The sequence below is a fragment of the Nuphar pumila genome, chromosome 6 (assembly GCF_984573655.1).
Source record: "Nuphar pumila chromosome 6, dmNupPumi1.hap1.1, whole genome shotgun sequence".
NCBI classification, from domain to species: domain Eukaryota; kingdom Viridiplantae; phylum Streptophyta; class Magnoliopsida; order Nymphaeales; family Nymphaeaceae; genus Nuphar; species Nuphar pumila.
Genome location: NC_143254.1, coordinates 41,379,472 through 41,396,859, shown reverse-complemented (window position 1 = coordinate 41,396,859; position 17,388 = coordinate 41,379,472). Strand labels below are relative to the sequence as shown.

The window sequence follows — 17,388 nt, the reverse complement described above, 5'->3', positions numbered from 1 at the left end:
AAATGCATATAAGAAAATATATATTAACACAAAAATTTATAAAAACTCAGAGTTAAAAAACTGAGACAATGTTTTATATAATCCAATGAATTTAGATTCATATTCAATAAGAATCAATATATATAACTTGAAAACTAATTAAATAACTTGAAAACTAATTATATAACTTGGAAACAAATTATATAGCTGTGAAAAAATTATCCCATAAAATTCAAAATAAGCAACTTTAATTGTAAGCTGTGCTTACATTGTACAATTGCGCTTACATTGCGACTTATATTATACAATTGCGCTTAGAGTCTATTTTGCTTTTGTTGAGTCTGCTGTAAGCTGCCCGGTTCAGGTAAATCAATACCCCGAAGGGGCAGCCCGTATACTTGAACTATAATAGCCTGCAGGCAAAATTGTGAATGAAGTAAATGCGTTGAGCTTTCTTTTGTTCACCCTCGTTGTGATTGCTTCTTGTGATTGCAATTTCTCCCCTCTATTCTCTCTTCCTCTCTTGCACTCTGATTACAAGCTTCCGCGATCGGCAAACGAGCTGACAAGTAGGCTTGCGGCGGTGAGGAAGGACCGTCGTGCCACGTTGGCCCATTGAAGGAAATAGGCCCGTGACAAGTGGTACCAGAGCCCGTTCTCGTGCTGGGGAAAGGACTTCGGAGTCGGTGTCGACAGACACGCCGACAAGCTGCGATTTGTGAGCTAGACATTGTGGCACCTTATCAAAACTTGCACAACACCAAAGGCAAGGCAGTTGCCGATGCTGAGGAGATGAGTTCACCTCGGGGCCAAGAAGAGTTGAATGCAACTATTAACAAGCTGGTGGAAGAGGTGACTTCGCATGAGGAAGCGATTTCACGCGCATGTGAATCGTTCAATAGACTGAATGATGTGGTGGCGAGCTTGCAAGAGCAGATAACCTTATTAATGGGGCAAGTCACTTCGTTGACGACTATAGTGGCCGACTTGCAGACTGAAGTAGGGGAGCTTCAGTTGAAGAACCGTACATTGCAGCGGATGGTGACCCTAAATGGCGGAAATGGTGAGAGGCCATCAAGGATTGATGTGCCAAGACCCAAAAAATTCAATGGTTCTCGTGACAGCAAGACTATTGAGAACTTTTTGTTCCAAGTAGAAGACTACTTGGATATCCAGAATGTGACCCTTGAAGATCTGAGGATTAAGCCTGCAACGACCTTATTTGATGGAGATGCTATCGCTTGGTAGAGGCGTAAGCACAATGACATGAAGATGGGTCAATGTGTGATAGACACCTTTGATGATTTCAAAATAGAGTTGCGCAACTACTTTATGCCAAGAAATGCGCAGAGACAGGCATACCGGATGGTTCGTGAGCTCAAACACTCTGGTTCGTTGCAAGATTATGTCAGAACATTCCAGAAGCTTATGCTGGAGATACCTAACATGCCAGAAGACGACATGCTCAACTAGTTCATTGTGGGACTTCAGTCATTGGTACAGTCTGAAGTGAAAATAAGCAACCCCCGTATTCTGGAAGATGCATATGTGGCAGCCGAGCGCTTAGTTGACACTCAACGTAAGCCTTTCACCCCATCAACCAAAGTTGGGAAGAAGCCTGACCACGGAGGCAAGAAGGATGAACAACGTAATGATAAAGGTGAGGCGTCAACATGCCATCAATCCGAAAAGAAACAGAACTTCACAAAGCATAACAATAGCAACAAAAGTGCGATTGTGACATGCTGGTTCTGTGGCGATAGACATATCGCCAGGCAGTGCCCAAAGCGCCTTGTAAAGGACGACATGCAAGCCAATGCTGCATAGGAAGAATGCAGCGATACTGAATGCAGTGACATTGAAGGGATGCAACCAAGGATGGGGGCCCTAATTAGGGTTTTATTTTTGCATTCAGCTTTTTTCTCTCTCTCTCACGCAGCTTCTCTCTCTCTCTCTCTCGTCGTTCACACGCAGGCTCTCTCTCGTGGTTGAGCTCAGAAAATAGGTACGTTCTCTCTCACATGCCTGTACTCTCTCTCGTCTCGTCTCTCACATGCCTGTACTCTCTCTCGTCTCTCATGTATGTGATTGTGTGTATCACACAACTTCTCTCTCTCGTCGTTCACACAGACTCTCTCTCATGGTTGAGCCCAGAAAATAGGTACGTTGTCTCTCTCTCTCTCTCTCGTCTCTCACAAAAAAAATCTACGATATGCCAACATAATAATGGTAGCCACTAGCCAGCATTACGAAAACAATTATAAATTCTGAGAAAAATGTTGGCAAGCAACCAGCAATTAGACAGCCCCATGCCAAGAAATCAGCTACCAGTTCGTAAATATTCTGGCGGTGTATAAGCAAGGTTCGTGCTATAACTCTTTCCATCTCTGCTGTTTTTCATAAGACCAAAGCAAGAAAGTCTTGGATCACCATCCTGCAAGTACAAATAAGAATATAAGCTGAAACACAGCCACAACCATGTGTGCGTGTATGCCCCACTAATGTTCTCAGGAAATTCTTGACAGGAGAGTATTTAGGGATAAAACTCATTTCTCCTGGAAAATATTGTGAGCAAGTCGTGAAGCTGTCTGTGCACCTGTGCATGCTCCACTAGTCTCAAGAAATTCTTAGGGAGATTATAAAATTCACTTCTCCTAGAGAAAAAAATTACGAACAAATCAATGATGCTGTACAGGGACTCTGCAAGCTATAAACAAAGTCCAAAATTTTCAGCTATTTCCAGCCTCTTCCAGTTTAGAGAAGGGCACGTTCTCTCAATTAAACAACTCAGACTAAATGGGACTAGCAAACTTTTCTAATACATGATTCTTGCTGCACTTAGACAAGCATACGTTATTACCTGATCAAAGAGAACTCTGTAAGCATTGAGATCATGATACAATGGATGACCTTCACTACTACAGTAGTCCAAAGCCTCGGCCATATAAAGAGCAACTCGTAGGCGCATAGCCCACTCAATTGTCTGTGTTTCCCCCTAAAACAAAACAAACAAACATGAGAGAGCATCAGAGATGAAAACCATCTTGAAGATAAACTCATTCATAGAGTTCTAAAACTAAGAGAATACAACAAATATCAGACACATACACACAAAATTAACATTGCAGTGCCTAAAATCTGTGTACTTTTGTATAGTCCTGCAGTACACAAATATTGAAATTTATGCTTGACATCACAAGTGGGAAAAGATCACTGAGTATACAAACCAAATTGACATGGATTTAGAATAGGGATAAAAAATAAACATGAAATTTTGAAATTAATTAAATATCCTAATACACACTTTTAATCATGGTTATTTAAGCCATTGAATTTATCAAAGCACATTAATCATTGAAATATCAAAAACTATGGGAACATAAAAAGAAGCAAACAAAAGTTGATGCAGGAAGAAATATGCTCTTTAAAATGACTGACTTCTTGAAGTAAGATTCTAACCCGACATCTAGGTTTCCTTCCAATGATGGTAAGAGAACAAATAAACAAACATCAGTTTGCTTATTTGTAGGAAACTTGATCAGCATACTCTTACTCTGTTTCAAGTTTGCATTTTGTTACTCTGTTTTATTATTTAAATATGTTGATTCATGTTGGACTGTCAACCTCTGATCTTTTAAGCTGATTTTTATATTGAATTTAGATGGGAGATAAATACTTTATGTCTCCCCTTTTTAGTTTTTCCATGGGTTCTTTCTTTCTTCTTACTTCTTTTCTTGATGCTATTTTTTGCATTTTAATTTGTCCATCAGAAGCCATTGATTTTATAAAATCTGTGTGTATGTGACTGTGTGTGTCATGCATGGTTGCATGCTATGAAGGAATTTGATCTTTGCACGTGTGTTCTCTTTTTAGTGGCAAGTAATTCAAATTGGTTCCTAAATAAAAAAAAATTTAAACTAACAATTTTCTAGTTCTCACTGACTTCGTTTGTTTGCGTTTCTAGTAGTTTTCAATTTATATATATATTGATTCTTATTGTATTTTTGCAGTTGAACAATGAGAAGAGATGTAAGATGGGATCATGTAGTTAAAGTTCCAAATCTCACTAAAGATCCCAAACTCGTAGGACATGTAATTTGCAATTACTGTCATAAATAGACTGAAGGAGACATGTGAAAAGAAGTGTTTTCTCGGTTACGGGTCATGGATCTGAAGATCCAGGACCCGCGACATCCACTTCTTCATTAATGGCATTATGTAATATTGATTATTGTAATGAGGGGTATTTTAGTACCCTAAAATTTTGTAATCTCTTGTTAATATGAAGGAATACACAGCAGCCGACCCTATTGCTGAAGGGGTATCGGTTTCTCCCAACTTCTCTCTCCCTTTCTCTCTCTCTCTCTCTCTCTGTTTTTCAGATCTCACGCGTGGAAGGACCTGGAGATTCAAAATCTAACATGGTATCAGAGCCACGCTTCAGTTGAAACTGGAATCGATCTCAAAAGGTACGTCCGATAGATCTATTCTTCTCGATTTCTTCTTCTAAGTCAAGAACATATCCCTTCGTTCCCTACTTTCATTTTTTTTTTTACAAACGACCCCCCACATCCCTTTCTTCTCTATCAGATCTGAAGATAATCAGATCTGGCTTCTTCTTCTCACAGTCTTCTTTTCGCCTCTTTCTATTTTTCTTTTACCTCGGTGGTGGCTGAATCTCGATTTCCCCACAACCTTCTTTCTATCCCCTGAGTAACTCAATCCAGATTTGGATTTTCGACTCCACAGTCTTCTTTCTATCCCTTAAATAACTCAATCCAGATTTTCGACCCAAATACCTAGTTTATCGCGGTTGATAACAACGTGATCTAATCACGCAGGGTCCTTTTTCTCATTCTGTCACTCGCATACCTAGTTTATTGCTGTTGCTAGCAGCGTGATCTAATCACGCAGGGTCCTATTTTGATTCAGCTGCATCCTTAATTAAGCCGATACATTCATTTTCTGTTTCATTCATATCAAATCAGAAATCTGATTGACATTCAATTTCTGTTTCATTCATATCAAATCAGAAATCTGATTGACATTCAATTTCTGTTTCATATCAGCAATCTGAATTGGTTTCTGCAGTCTGATAGCATCGATCTGAGTTAGTTCCTGCAAAAAAAAAAAAAAACTGCAGGTGTAAGCAGATTGTGCTGAATACTTTCTTTATTCTGTGAAACATGAATTCATTTCCTAGTCAATCAGTTCTTTCTTCCAGTTTTCTCAGTCAACTCGTGTCTGAAAAATTAAATAATGGTAATTTCTTGACTTGGAAGAGGCAAATCATACCTTTCATTAGGAGTCAGGATCTTTCTGGATACCTGGATGGATCTATTCCAGTTCCTCCTGAGTTCCTATCACAAGAAGAAAGGGACAGCAAAGGGGAAGCTACTACTGTATATGTTAGAAATCCTGAATTTGTGGCTTGGATGAAAAGAGACCAAGCGCTTGTTGCTTATATTACATCAACACTGTCACAAGAGGTTCTTGTAGCCATTCCAGATGACTGCACTGCCATGCAACTTTGGAACAGACTAGTTCAGACATACTCACAGGTTTCTCAGGCCAGGATTATGTTTCTTAAAAGAGAATTTCAAATGCTAAGAAAGGATTCCATGTCCATCATGGAATATTTGAACAAAATGAAGGTTATCACAGATCAGTTAGCAGTTGTTGGAAGTACAGTTTCTGATAAAGATTTGGTACAGCAAACCCTCAGTGGATTGGGACACGACTATCATATGATAGTCACTTCTCTATTATGTTTACCTGAGCTGCCCAACTTTGAAGATCTGCGCGCAAAATTGTTACAATATGAGATGAATCTAAAGGGATTTTCTGAAGAATCATCTATGCAAACTGGGGCACAAGAAGTTCTTGCTACAGGGGTTACTTATGCACGAGGACGAGGAAGCTATGATATCAAGGGAAAAGGAGCACAAGGGAGAAGTAGCCATGGCGGTCGTGGATTATTGCCTACACCCAACTCATATACCAACTCACAAAGACAGAGGCTAATCCCTACTTGCTTTCTGTGTAATAAAAGGGGGCATATCAAAGCCAACTGCTGGTTCAATCCCTTAAATAAAGGAAAATCAACACAAACTGAAGCAAAAAGAGGCACAGACAGTACAAGGACCAATGGAGAAGTAAAAGAGTTGTTGTTGTCAGCCTTAGCAGAATTGAATCTGAAACAGAATGAGCAAGGTACTTGGTATGTGGACTCTGGCACAGCGACTCATGTTACTGGTGATGCAGGTAAGCTCCTAAAACTTGTTCCTTACATTGGTAGAAGTAGTATAGTTACTGGAGATGGATCACACCACTCTGTCTCGCATATTAGAAACTCCATCATACCCTTGCCCGAATCTTCCATCAATCTTTCAAATGTTCTTTATGCTCCTAATATCAAGAAAAACATTGTTTCAGTTTCTAAACTTGTTGATGATGTCAAAGCCTCAGTTGAATTTACTCCTTCTTCTGTTCTTGTTAAGGATCTCTACACGAAGGAGACGTTCGCTAGAGGAAAACGACAAGGCAATATGTATGTTTTTCAAGAAGATCCTTCAACACATGTTAGCTCTGCAGATCCAAACTTGAAGCTCCAATCATCGTTGTCTTCTGAAAATCCTACATGCGTTTTTAGTGTCTCTGAAATCAATAAGCCAAATCTTTGGCATGGTCGTCTAGGTCACTGCAGTAGTAGTTTCATTGAAAAACTTGTTTCGAATAATCTTATTCCCAAGTCAAGTCTAGGAATAAATGTCAATGACAATAAATGTTCTAGTTGTTTCTTATGTAAGAGTCATGTTTTACCATTTCATTCTATCAATAAAAGATCTTCAAGACCTTTTGAGACTATCTGTTCTGATGTTTGGGGGCCTGCTCCAGTTGCTTCCATGTCTGGAACTAGATATTATCTTTTATTTGTTGACAGTTATTCTCGTTATTCCTAGATATTTTTCATGAAACATAAATCCGAGACTTTCAAGTTGTTCCGTAACTTCCATTCCTTTGTTAAAAATCAATTTTCTGAAAACATCCTAAGTTTCCAATGTGACGGAGGAGGTGAATTCTCTTCCATTGACTTTACTAACTTTCTTCAAAGTAATGGGATAAGAAAAAAGGTGTCTTGCCCACACACACCTCAGCAGAATGGGATTGCTGAAAGGAAGCATCGCCATATTGTTGAGAGTGCGATGAGCATGATGCATGACAGTAATCTTCCGATCACTTTATGGACAGAGGCCTTTCATTCTGCAGTTCATGTGATAAATCGATTGCCCATGACTATTTTGGAAAACAAGTCTCCTTACTTGTCTCTTTTTGGTATACACCCCAACTACCATGATTTGCATGTCTTTGGATGTTTATGTTATGTTCATGTTGATAGTTCAAGGAGACATAAGTTTCAGGACAAGGCTTTAAAGTGCAGGTTTGTGGGTTATGCTGACGACTATAAAGGGTACATGTGCTATGATCCAGTGAGCAAGCGCATCAAAATATCAAGAAATGTCATCTTCGATGAATTGAATTTTGATTGTCGATGTACTAGTTCTTCAGAATCAAAACATAGAGTTGAGGCTTATTATCCTTGGTTGAATTATGAACTTCTCTCATGAGCTAGTGATGCTTGCTCAAATTGCATTCAAAAGGATAAGACACTTGTGTCTACTGATGGAATGATTGATCATGAAAATACCGACTCAACTTTGAATCCAGGAAGGTATAAAGGTCTTGTCTACACTCGACGAGGAAGAGAGTCACCCACCATAGTTGATTCAGACATGGACGCATCCTCAACATCCAACATTGTTGATACTAGAAGACCCACACGTTCTCGCCATCCAATTGAAAGGTGGGTCAGTTATGAAAATTTCTCATTAGATTTTCAACTCTTTCTAACAACCTTGAATAAAGAAGATGAACCCACAACGTTCTATCAAGCATCAAATTCCAGAAGATGGATTGAAGCAATGAATGAGGAGATGGAAGCTCTACATGAATGTGGTACGTGGGATGTCGTATCAAGACCACCTGACAGAAACGTTGTTGGTTCGAAATGGGTGTACAAAATAAAGTATAAACCGGATGGGACAATAGAGCGATACAAGGCGAGACTTGTAGCCAAAGGTTTTACACAGGAGCAAGGACAGGATTATGATGAAACCTTTAGTCCAGTTGTGAGAATGGGGACAATCCGAGTCATACTTTCTTTAGCCATTGAACACCAATGGACCATTAGCCAACTTGATGTGAAGAATGCTTTTTTTCATGGAGATTTGAGAGAAGAAGTTTACATGGAACAACCCACAGGTTACGCAGAAGGTAATCCTACAAAATATGTCTGCAGACTAAAAAGGGCGATATATGGATTGAAGCAGGCATCTCGATCTTGGTTTGACAACTTTTCTCTTGAAATACAAAAGTATGGTTTTAAGAAATCTCTTCTTGACCACTCCTTATTTATATTTAAGAACCAAGACACAATTACTCTGTTGTTGATATATGTGGATGATATTATCATTACTGGCAGTTCCAATGAGCACATTGAAGAAGTCAAACATCTCTTGAATCAGAGGTTCAAAATGAAGGACCTTGGCAAACTACGGTACTTTCTTGGAATTGAAGTCGACAGTTCCTCTGAAAAAATGACTCTCACTCAACATAAGTATACCATTGATGTTCTCAATAAATCGGGTATGAAAGACTGCAAGCCCTTGAGCACTCCTAGCGTTCTTCATCAAAGGCTTAGCTCTCAAGACGGAGATCCATTTGATAATCCCACACAGTACCGTAGCATAGTGGGTATGTTACAATACCTCACTTTTACTCACCCTGACATAGTCTACTCCGTGAATCAAGTTTCTCAGTTTATGCATGCCCCATGTGAAGGGCATATGGAAGCAGTTAAACGGATACTACAATATCTGAAGGGAACGGTTGGGGATGGTCTCACATATAAGCGAAAGACAAATGGGCAAAGTGCACATGAGATCACTATTTATTCTGACGCGGACTGGGCGGGAGATCCAGATGAACGCAGATCAGTATCAGGCTATTGTGTATTTGTTGGGATGAATTTGGTTTCTTGGAGTAGTAAGAAACAAAAGGCTGTTGCCAGATCCAGTACAGAGGCTGAATACAGGTCAATGGCAGCCGCCACTGCTGAGGCTACTTGGGTTAGACATCTACTGACAGAAGTCGGAGAATCGATATCTCGATCACTTCTTCTGTGTGACAACCAGAGCGCCATTAGTATGTCTTTTAATCCAATCCATCACAGTCGTGCCAAACATATTGAAATAGACCAGCATTTTGTGAGACAAAAGGTAGAAGAGAAAGAGATTGAGCCTGAATTTGTTCGAACTACAGATCAAGTGGCGGATATATTTACAAAAGGATTGACAAAAGACAGATTTTGGATGTTAAAAGGCAAGTTGTTCATGATTCAAGATCATGCACAACTTGAGGGAGGGTGAAAAGAAGTGTTTTCTCGGTTACGGGTCATGGATCTGAAGATCCAGGACCCGTGACATCCACTTCTTCATTAATGGCATTATGTAATATTGATTATTGTAATGAGGGGTATTTTAGTACCCTAAAATTTTGTAATCTCTTGTTAATATGAAGGAATACACAGCAGCCGACCCTATTGCTGAAGGGGTATCGGTTTCTCCCAACTTCTCTCTCCCTTTCTCTCTCTCTCTGTTTTTCAGATCTCACGCGTGGAAGGACCTGGAGATTCAAAATCTAACAACATGTATATGTTAAAACATCACTTAGCTGACACAAAACATGGTGTAAGCATGTGTGAAACAGTTCCACCTGATGTGAAGAGATTTTTTCAGAATCATCTAAAGGATCAGAAGCAAAAGAAACAAGAGAAAGAACGAAACAAGTTGGATATCGGAAGAAGTGTTTATTTTGGATCATCAACCGATGATAATGTGAATAAAGAAACCAGTGGATCATGTAGTGATGCAAAAACAACCACAGGTGGTCCTATGGACCTCTTTGTGAATAAAGAAGCACGACAAACTACAATAAACAAGTTAATTTTTTTTTATGGAAATGCCTTATCATTTAATCTTTGCAACAATTCATATTTTGGTGCAATGGTAGAAGCTATTGCAAATTATGGGTGAGGGTTCAAACCACCTTCTTATCACGAGATCAGAACGTGGATTTTGAAGGACGAGGTTGATTGTACTCACGAAATTTTAAAAGAGTTAAAAAATGAATGACCAAAGGTTGGTTGCAACATTATGGCAGATGATTGGATAGCTGAAAAATGAAGAAACTTAATTAATTTTCTTGTGAACAGTTCATCTGGAACAGTATTTTTGAAGTCTGTTGACATAAGCGACATGGAAAAAACTGGTGCAAATTTGTGTAAGTTGTTTGAAGAAGTTGTTAAAGAAGTTGGTGAAAGTAATGTGGTGCAATTCATTATAGATAATGCACCAAATTATGTTGCAGCTGGGAATATGCTAACAACAGGAAAAACATGTTTTTGGACACCATGTGCAGCGCATTGCTTGGATCTTATGTTAGAAGATATTGGAAAGATATCAATTTTTAAAGATATAATGGAAAAGGCAAAAAAATTACAAGATGCGCATGGGTTAAATTTAATGAGAAAGTTCACACAGAAGAAAGAACTTCTACGTCCTGCCGTCACTCGTTTTGCCACAATATATCTCACACTTTATAGTATTGGATGTTATATAAGAAAGAGTTAAAGTCGATGTTCTTATCTTCAAATTTTAGATCATCTAATTACTATAAGAAATCTGATGCTAAAAACATTTCTTATATTGTTCTTAATGATCATAAGTTTTGGGCTGCCATATCATATGCAATTAAAGCTACACTGCTTCTTGTGAAAGTGTTGCGATTAGTTGATGCAAATGAACCTGCTATGGGATTTTTGTATGAGGCAATGGATAAAGCAAATGAAGAAATTGTTTCAAACCTTGACAAGGCTGAAAGAAAATATAAACCTATTTGGGATATCATTGATAGACGATGGGACTTGCAGCTTCATAAGCCTTTGCATGCAACTGCCTGTTATTTAAATCCGCATTTTCATTATGCTGACAACTTCAACCCAGATGGAGAAGTGATGAGTGACTTTTATGATTGTGTTGAAAAATTGGTTTCTGATGCAAATATTCGGTTGAAAATTACAACACAAATCGATGCATTTAAAAAGGCAAAGGGGTTGTTTGGTAGAGAGACAGCTGTTACAACAAGAAAATTAAAAAGTCTTGGTAAGTTTGCAATTATGTTGTTATTTATCAAATTTTTTTTTTATGTTCTTGTTAATTATGACATTCTTAATGTTTTTATTATTTTTTTATTGTTTTATTTGAATGCAGCTGATTGGTGGAGTTCATTTGGACACGAAAATCCTGAGTTGATGAATTTTGCAATTCGAATTATAAGTTTGACGTGCAGTGCATCAGGTTGTAAGAGGAATTGTAGTACTTTCTCATTGGTTTGTGACTTTGTATTTTATTTTTGAAATACATTTTTATAAGTTTAATTATCTTATAATTGATTATCAATGATTTGAAATTATAGGTACATACAAAACGAAAGAATAGACTTGAACAAAAGAAGATGAATGCATTGGTTTTTGTAATGTACAATATGAAATTAAGAGAGAAATATGAGGAGGGCTACCAAAGACCCTATATGTTTAGATCATATAGACTCAGACGATGAGTGGATTGTGGAGAAGGAAGATCCAGTGTTTCCTAGTGATCCCAATTGGTTGAAGGATTCATGGTTGGATCCAAAGTTTGACATAAATGCCATTGAGCATGTGCTTATTGAAAAAGTCACTTCACCTCATGATTTACAAAGTGGTTCTAGGCAAGAGAGGTCTTCAAGAGATCGAGGTAAAGTTATATTCCTTTTACCTTGTTATGAATATAAGTCTTGAGTTTAAGAGGTTTTAAGTATTAAATTAAAGGTTATTTGATATTTTAGTTTAATGAGAGACTTATATGTAATTTCTCCTTTTCGGCCTCTCTCTATTTAACATAGAGATTAGCCCTAATAACATTTGACAAGTTCTCTTATTGTGCAACCGTCTCTCTCTCTCTCTACCTCGGTTTCTGTGCATCTCACCTTACCTTCTACATGGTATCAAAGCAGTCGACCTTGGGAGCGTGATCTCGTGCTCTGCGCCAAGTTCGAGTGATTACAGAAAAGGTGTGATCGATCTTTGTTTCGAAATAAGTGATACAGATCTGAGATCTGACAAATGTCATGACTCAGATCTGTAATCAGATCTAATGGTTACGGTGAATATTTATATCCATGTTGATAAGTACGAGTGCTATGCAAAAGTCGTGAAACTGATTTTGTTTTGGCTGTCATGATTTATATGGCTGGGAGCAGCTGTCGTGAGTTAAATTTTTTTTGCGTGCTCATGTTATCGCTGGTTGTGAATCTGGGTGCTGAGTTCAGCTCAGATTCTATTTGGTGAGCTGCTGTTGTGATTTCTAGTTTCTGCGTGCTCATATTATTGTTGGTCGTGCATCTGGGTGCTGTGTCGTGATCTTTTTGACTCCTCCTCAGCAGGCGTGAAAGCAACATGTTAATATAATGTTTTTTTTTTGTGTGGAATCAGTAGGCGTGATTCCCTGCTGTGTTGAAAAATATTTTGTTTATGGGAACCTTTTCTTTTGTCGTGGGATTCTGTGTTGAGTACTGCTACTGGTTGTCGTAGTGGCTGATGGGTGATGGTAACTCACGCTATATCGTGTTGGATGTGTGATCTTGATTTGCAACCTATAGCCATCCTTGGTTGAGGTGGAAGGTTTTGGTCAAGTTTCTTTAAAATTATATTTGAAGTTTGGATCTGAACAGTCGAAGGTCGTGTTTCTCAGATTTCATTGGTGAAGTCAAATCTTGATATAGTCGGGTTCGTAGTTGATTGTGGGTGTGTGCGTGTGGTTGCTCCTGCATTTTGTGAATCAAGCTCATTATTTTATATTATGGCTCAAGTGGTTAAATCAGATGCAGATTCCTCCAATGATTATGTAACTCTTAGCAGGGCTGAATATGACGAGCTCCTTGCTTTACGATCATCCACTTCGAAGTCTTCTGTTGCGGAGGTTGTGTGCTCGGCAGGTGATGGCCTATCTGGTCAAGGTGGTAGGTGGATCATTGATTCTGGAGCCTCTGGTCACTTGTGCGGAAATTTGAGTAACTTTTTGAGTTTAAAACTTGTGACTGGTCAAAAAGGGGTATTACTTGCTGATGGTAGCTCTTCCTCAATTGTAGGGCAAGGAAACATGTCTATTATCCCTACTCTTCAATTGTCGCATGTTCTTCATGCTCCTTCGTTTCCACAGAATTTATTATCCGTCAGTCAAATGACAAAAGAGTTGAATTGTAGAGTGGTTTTTGATCCTATGGGGTGCACCTTTCAGGACCTGCTGACGGGGAGAAGGATTGATGGCGACTATGAGGAAGGTGGTTTGTATTACCTACACCAACCAAGAGGTTTCAGCCTATTCTGCTGTTACATCATCCTCAAGTCCTCTATTGTGGCATCATCGTTTGAGTCAACTTCTAGTGACAAAACTTCGTCGTGTCATTCCTCATATACCTCCCTCAGTTTCTTTTCAGTGTGAAACATGTCAATTGGGAAAACATTGTCGAAGCTCTTTTCCCTCCAGTCAGAGTCCGTCAAGCCAAGGATTGTTTGATCTTCTTCATGTCGATGTGTGGAGTCCGAGTAGGATTCCGAATAGGTCTCAGTGTCGTTATTATCTAGTTATTGTTGATGACTTCTCAAGGTTATCGTGGGTGTTCTTGTTAAAAGATCGGTCTCAAGGTCCTGTCATTCTTAAATCTTTAATTGCGGAGATAAAAACTCAATTTGATGTATGTGTTAAAATTGTTCGCACTGATAATGCTCTTGAGTTCAAATCCAAAGACTTACTTCAATTCTATTCTGCTAATCGAATTCAACCTCAATTTACATGTCCCCGTACCTCCCAGCAAAATGGGGTGGCTGAGAGGAAACATAGACAAATCCTTAATGTTGCTCGATGCCTTATGATTCAATCCAATATGCCTGCTTCATACTGGGGCGAAGCGGTTTTGACAGCCTGTTTTCTTATAAATCGCATGCCGTCAAACTCTGTAGAAGACCAGATCCCAATTCAAATTCTCCATCCCGAGACTCCTTTCTTCCCTATCCCCCCTAAAGTTTTTGGATGTGTGTGTTTTGTGCATAAGCTGGGTCCTGATCGAGATAAACTTGTTGCGCAGTCTATTAAATGTGTTTTCCTTGGGTATCCTAAGAACCAAAAAGGATATCGTTGCTACGACCCTATATCTCATAAAGAGTATGTCAGTGCGGACGTTACATTCTTTGAGTCTATTCCTTATTTTTCAAGTACTACTCCAAGATTACAGGAGAGCCTTGGTGATATCCTTCCTCTACCGATTCCTCCCTTTCCGTTAGAGTCACTTCCTCCTCAGTCCTTGGCTCCATCGTCTGGTGTGTCTCACTTCCGAAACCCTCCCATAGTATACACTCACAGGGTACCTCCTACCTCCATACCGCCATTATCTCCTCCTCAGGTAAGTATTTCTGAGCATACTGATGTCCCTACTTCTGATGATGATCTTCCCATTGCTCTGCTCAAGGGAAAGAGACAGTGCACTCTTTATCCCATCTCGCAATTTGTATCAGAAGTTAATCTTGGGGCATCTATGAAGAATTTTATTTCTGCTCTGTCTGCCTCCTCTGTTCCGCTTCATCACAGTCAAGCTCTAGTCGACTCCAACTGGATGCAGGCTATGCGTGATGAGATGGATGCCCTATGGTCTCGAGGCACTTGGGACTTGGTTGATCCTCCCACAGACGAAGATATTGTAGGCTGCAAATGGGTATATAGCATTAAATATAACTCGGATGGGTCGATTGAACGGTACAAAGCCCGGTTGGTTGTAAAAGGCTACACTCAAACTTATGGTGTTGACTTTTTTGAAACTTTCTCCCCAGTTGCTCGTCTTGACATTATTCGTCTCGTTCTTTCTGTTGCTGTGCACCATGGATGACCCCTGTTTCAGTTGGATGTCAAGAATGCCTTTTTGTATAGGGATTTGCATGAAACTGTCTACATGCAACAACCCCCAGGTTTCGAGGTTCAGGGGGAGTGTCAGAAGGTGTGCAAGTTGAAGAAGGCTATTTATGGCCTGAAGCAGAGTCCGCGGGCATGGTTTCACAAATTATTTGAGGTAATGTCGAGTTTTGGATTTGTCAGGTTAGCTTCAGATCACTCCTTGTTTATCAAGAAAACCAGTGCGGGTATTGTTGTTATGGTGGTATATGTCGATGACATCATATTAACAGGGAGCAGTGCCCAAGATATTTCTGCAACAAAAGATCATCTTCAGAAACACTTTGTTACTAAAGATCTTGGTCACCTTCGATCAGAGTTGTCAGTCGAGAAAGCAGGAGCGGGAAGCGATACGGGAAGCGGAAGCGGGAAGCGAGGCACTTTCAAAATTTTAGGAAGCGGGAAGCGTGGGACCACTTAGGAGCGAACCGGGAAGCGTCTTGGAAGCGACCTAAGAAGCTATAAATTTCTAAATTGTAAATTATAAGCTACAAAGTTCTAAACTCTAAGTCTAACCTTAAAATTAACATAATCCACTACTTCACTTCATCATGCAAGATTCAAAATAAAAGTATACCAAAAAAATATTATAAGACCATGACAAAAAAGTAACATAAAAGTTTTTAAGTTGGACTACTCCAACTACATCATCAAAAAAATAATTAATAATTCAAGAGTTCATTAATCTGTCATCTTTCTTTTCCCCTTCAAGTCAGCAATAGATCATGAACTTTCTGCATCATCACGTGCTTCTTGTCCTCCACGACCATGTCTTCTGCTCCTTCCTTCATTTCCTATAATGAATACTTTAAAAAATTAAAATGTTCAAAAACCATAATTTAAAATATAAAAAACACAATATCAACATACCTTGCCTAGGTCTCCTGCTAAAGAAACGATCAATCCGACCTTGAGGAACTGATGATCACTCTTGTATATCTGCAGTTCTACTAGCTCTGTTGGATTGATTTGTATCATCTTCAACTTCATTTGTACGTATGATTATTGGAGGTAATGGAGCTCTTGGTTGTGCATCTTTATGTTTGGATTTGGAAATAGTGCTTGATTGTTGTGCACTATCATCCAAATCTCTCCATCGCATATCCTCTAATCTCAACGTATTTTCTTCTACAATAGGAAGTTCTGGATTGATATCCCATTTTCGACTAGGCCCTTCTTTGTAGCGATCGTTGCACCTTTTATAACAAGAATATAAAATATGAATGCTAATAAACAATCAATGATAGAAAAAGAGAAAAAAAAATACCAAAACAAAAGTACAACACAGTTTAATTATACCTGTCAATCAATCGAAGATTGGAATGAATATACACTAAGGTATCAGCACGATCTTCATTGAGTCTATTTCTTTTAACATTGTGAATGTAACTATAGGTGCTCCACACTCTTTCTGCAGAAGATGTGCTAATATGTTGAGATAAAACTTTAATGGCTAATGCTCTCAACTCAGGTGTATCACCACCATAAAAACGCCACCAATTAAGCACCGACATTGTAGGATTCAATGCATCTATTCTTGCTGCATTTCGGCTAAATCTTCCACTTCTTGATGCAAAAGCCATAGGTTGTGACCTATAAAGTGTAGATAGCTCTTCATTTTCAGAAGATATGACTTCAAGCGCGAGCATTGCACCGTCTAAGATATCATTATCCTTTTCTGCAAAAAAAAATGTTTAGTAACTATAACAAGAAAATGCAAATAAAATAATAAAATAATTAAATCATTAAACTTTAAACTTTATTAAATAGATAGAATAAAATTTTTACCAAGAGAAACTCGTTTGACCCCTCCTGCTGCTGGGATTTTGAGATACTTCGACTCGTAATATTTTGGAGTAAGCATGTGGGCTAGACTATGGAGAGGCACATTCATTCTATCCCATCTATTTGAGACAATCTTATGAATCTTTTCATATAAATTTGGTTGTCCTTTTAAATTGTTTTTGATTTCCCCCAACATGTTGTCCATGCCTTCATACACTTCACCAATTATAGAGCCTTCCTGATCACAAAATTTAATCATCTTATAGATGGGTTTTGTAATAAATAATGCTAAACGTACAAAATCCCAATATTCTTCATCAAGAACAGTTGTTTCTGTTGTAACAACTTTTTTTTTCATAGTGTCATCCGTGCATGATTGCTTCCAATCGCTCCATCTATCTGAAATTACTGTGAGCCTTAAGCTCTCCCTCACATCAAGCAAGCGTTTCAAAGTAGTATAATG

At 38.7% G+C, this 17,388-nt stretch overlaps 1 protein-coding gene across 2 annotated transcripts in view; it reads left to right on the top strand.

Moving 5' to 3' along the window:
- Positions 1 to 17,388, top strand: part of LOC149834709 (uncharacterized protein At4g14342) — a 60,006-nt gene that overhangs the window by 30,133 nt on the left and 12,485 nt on the right. The gene's annotated exons all lie outside the window — the stretch shown is intronic.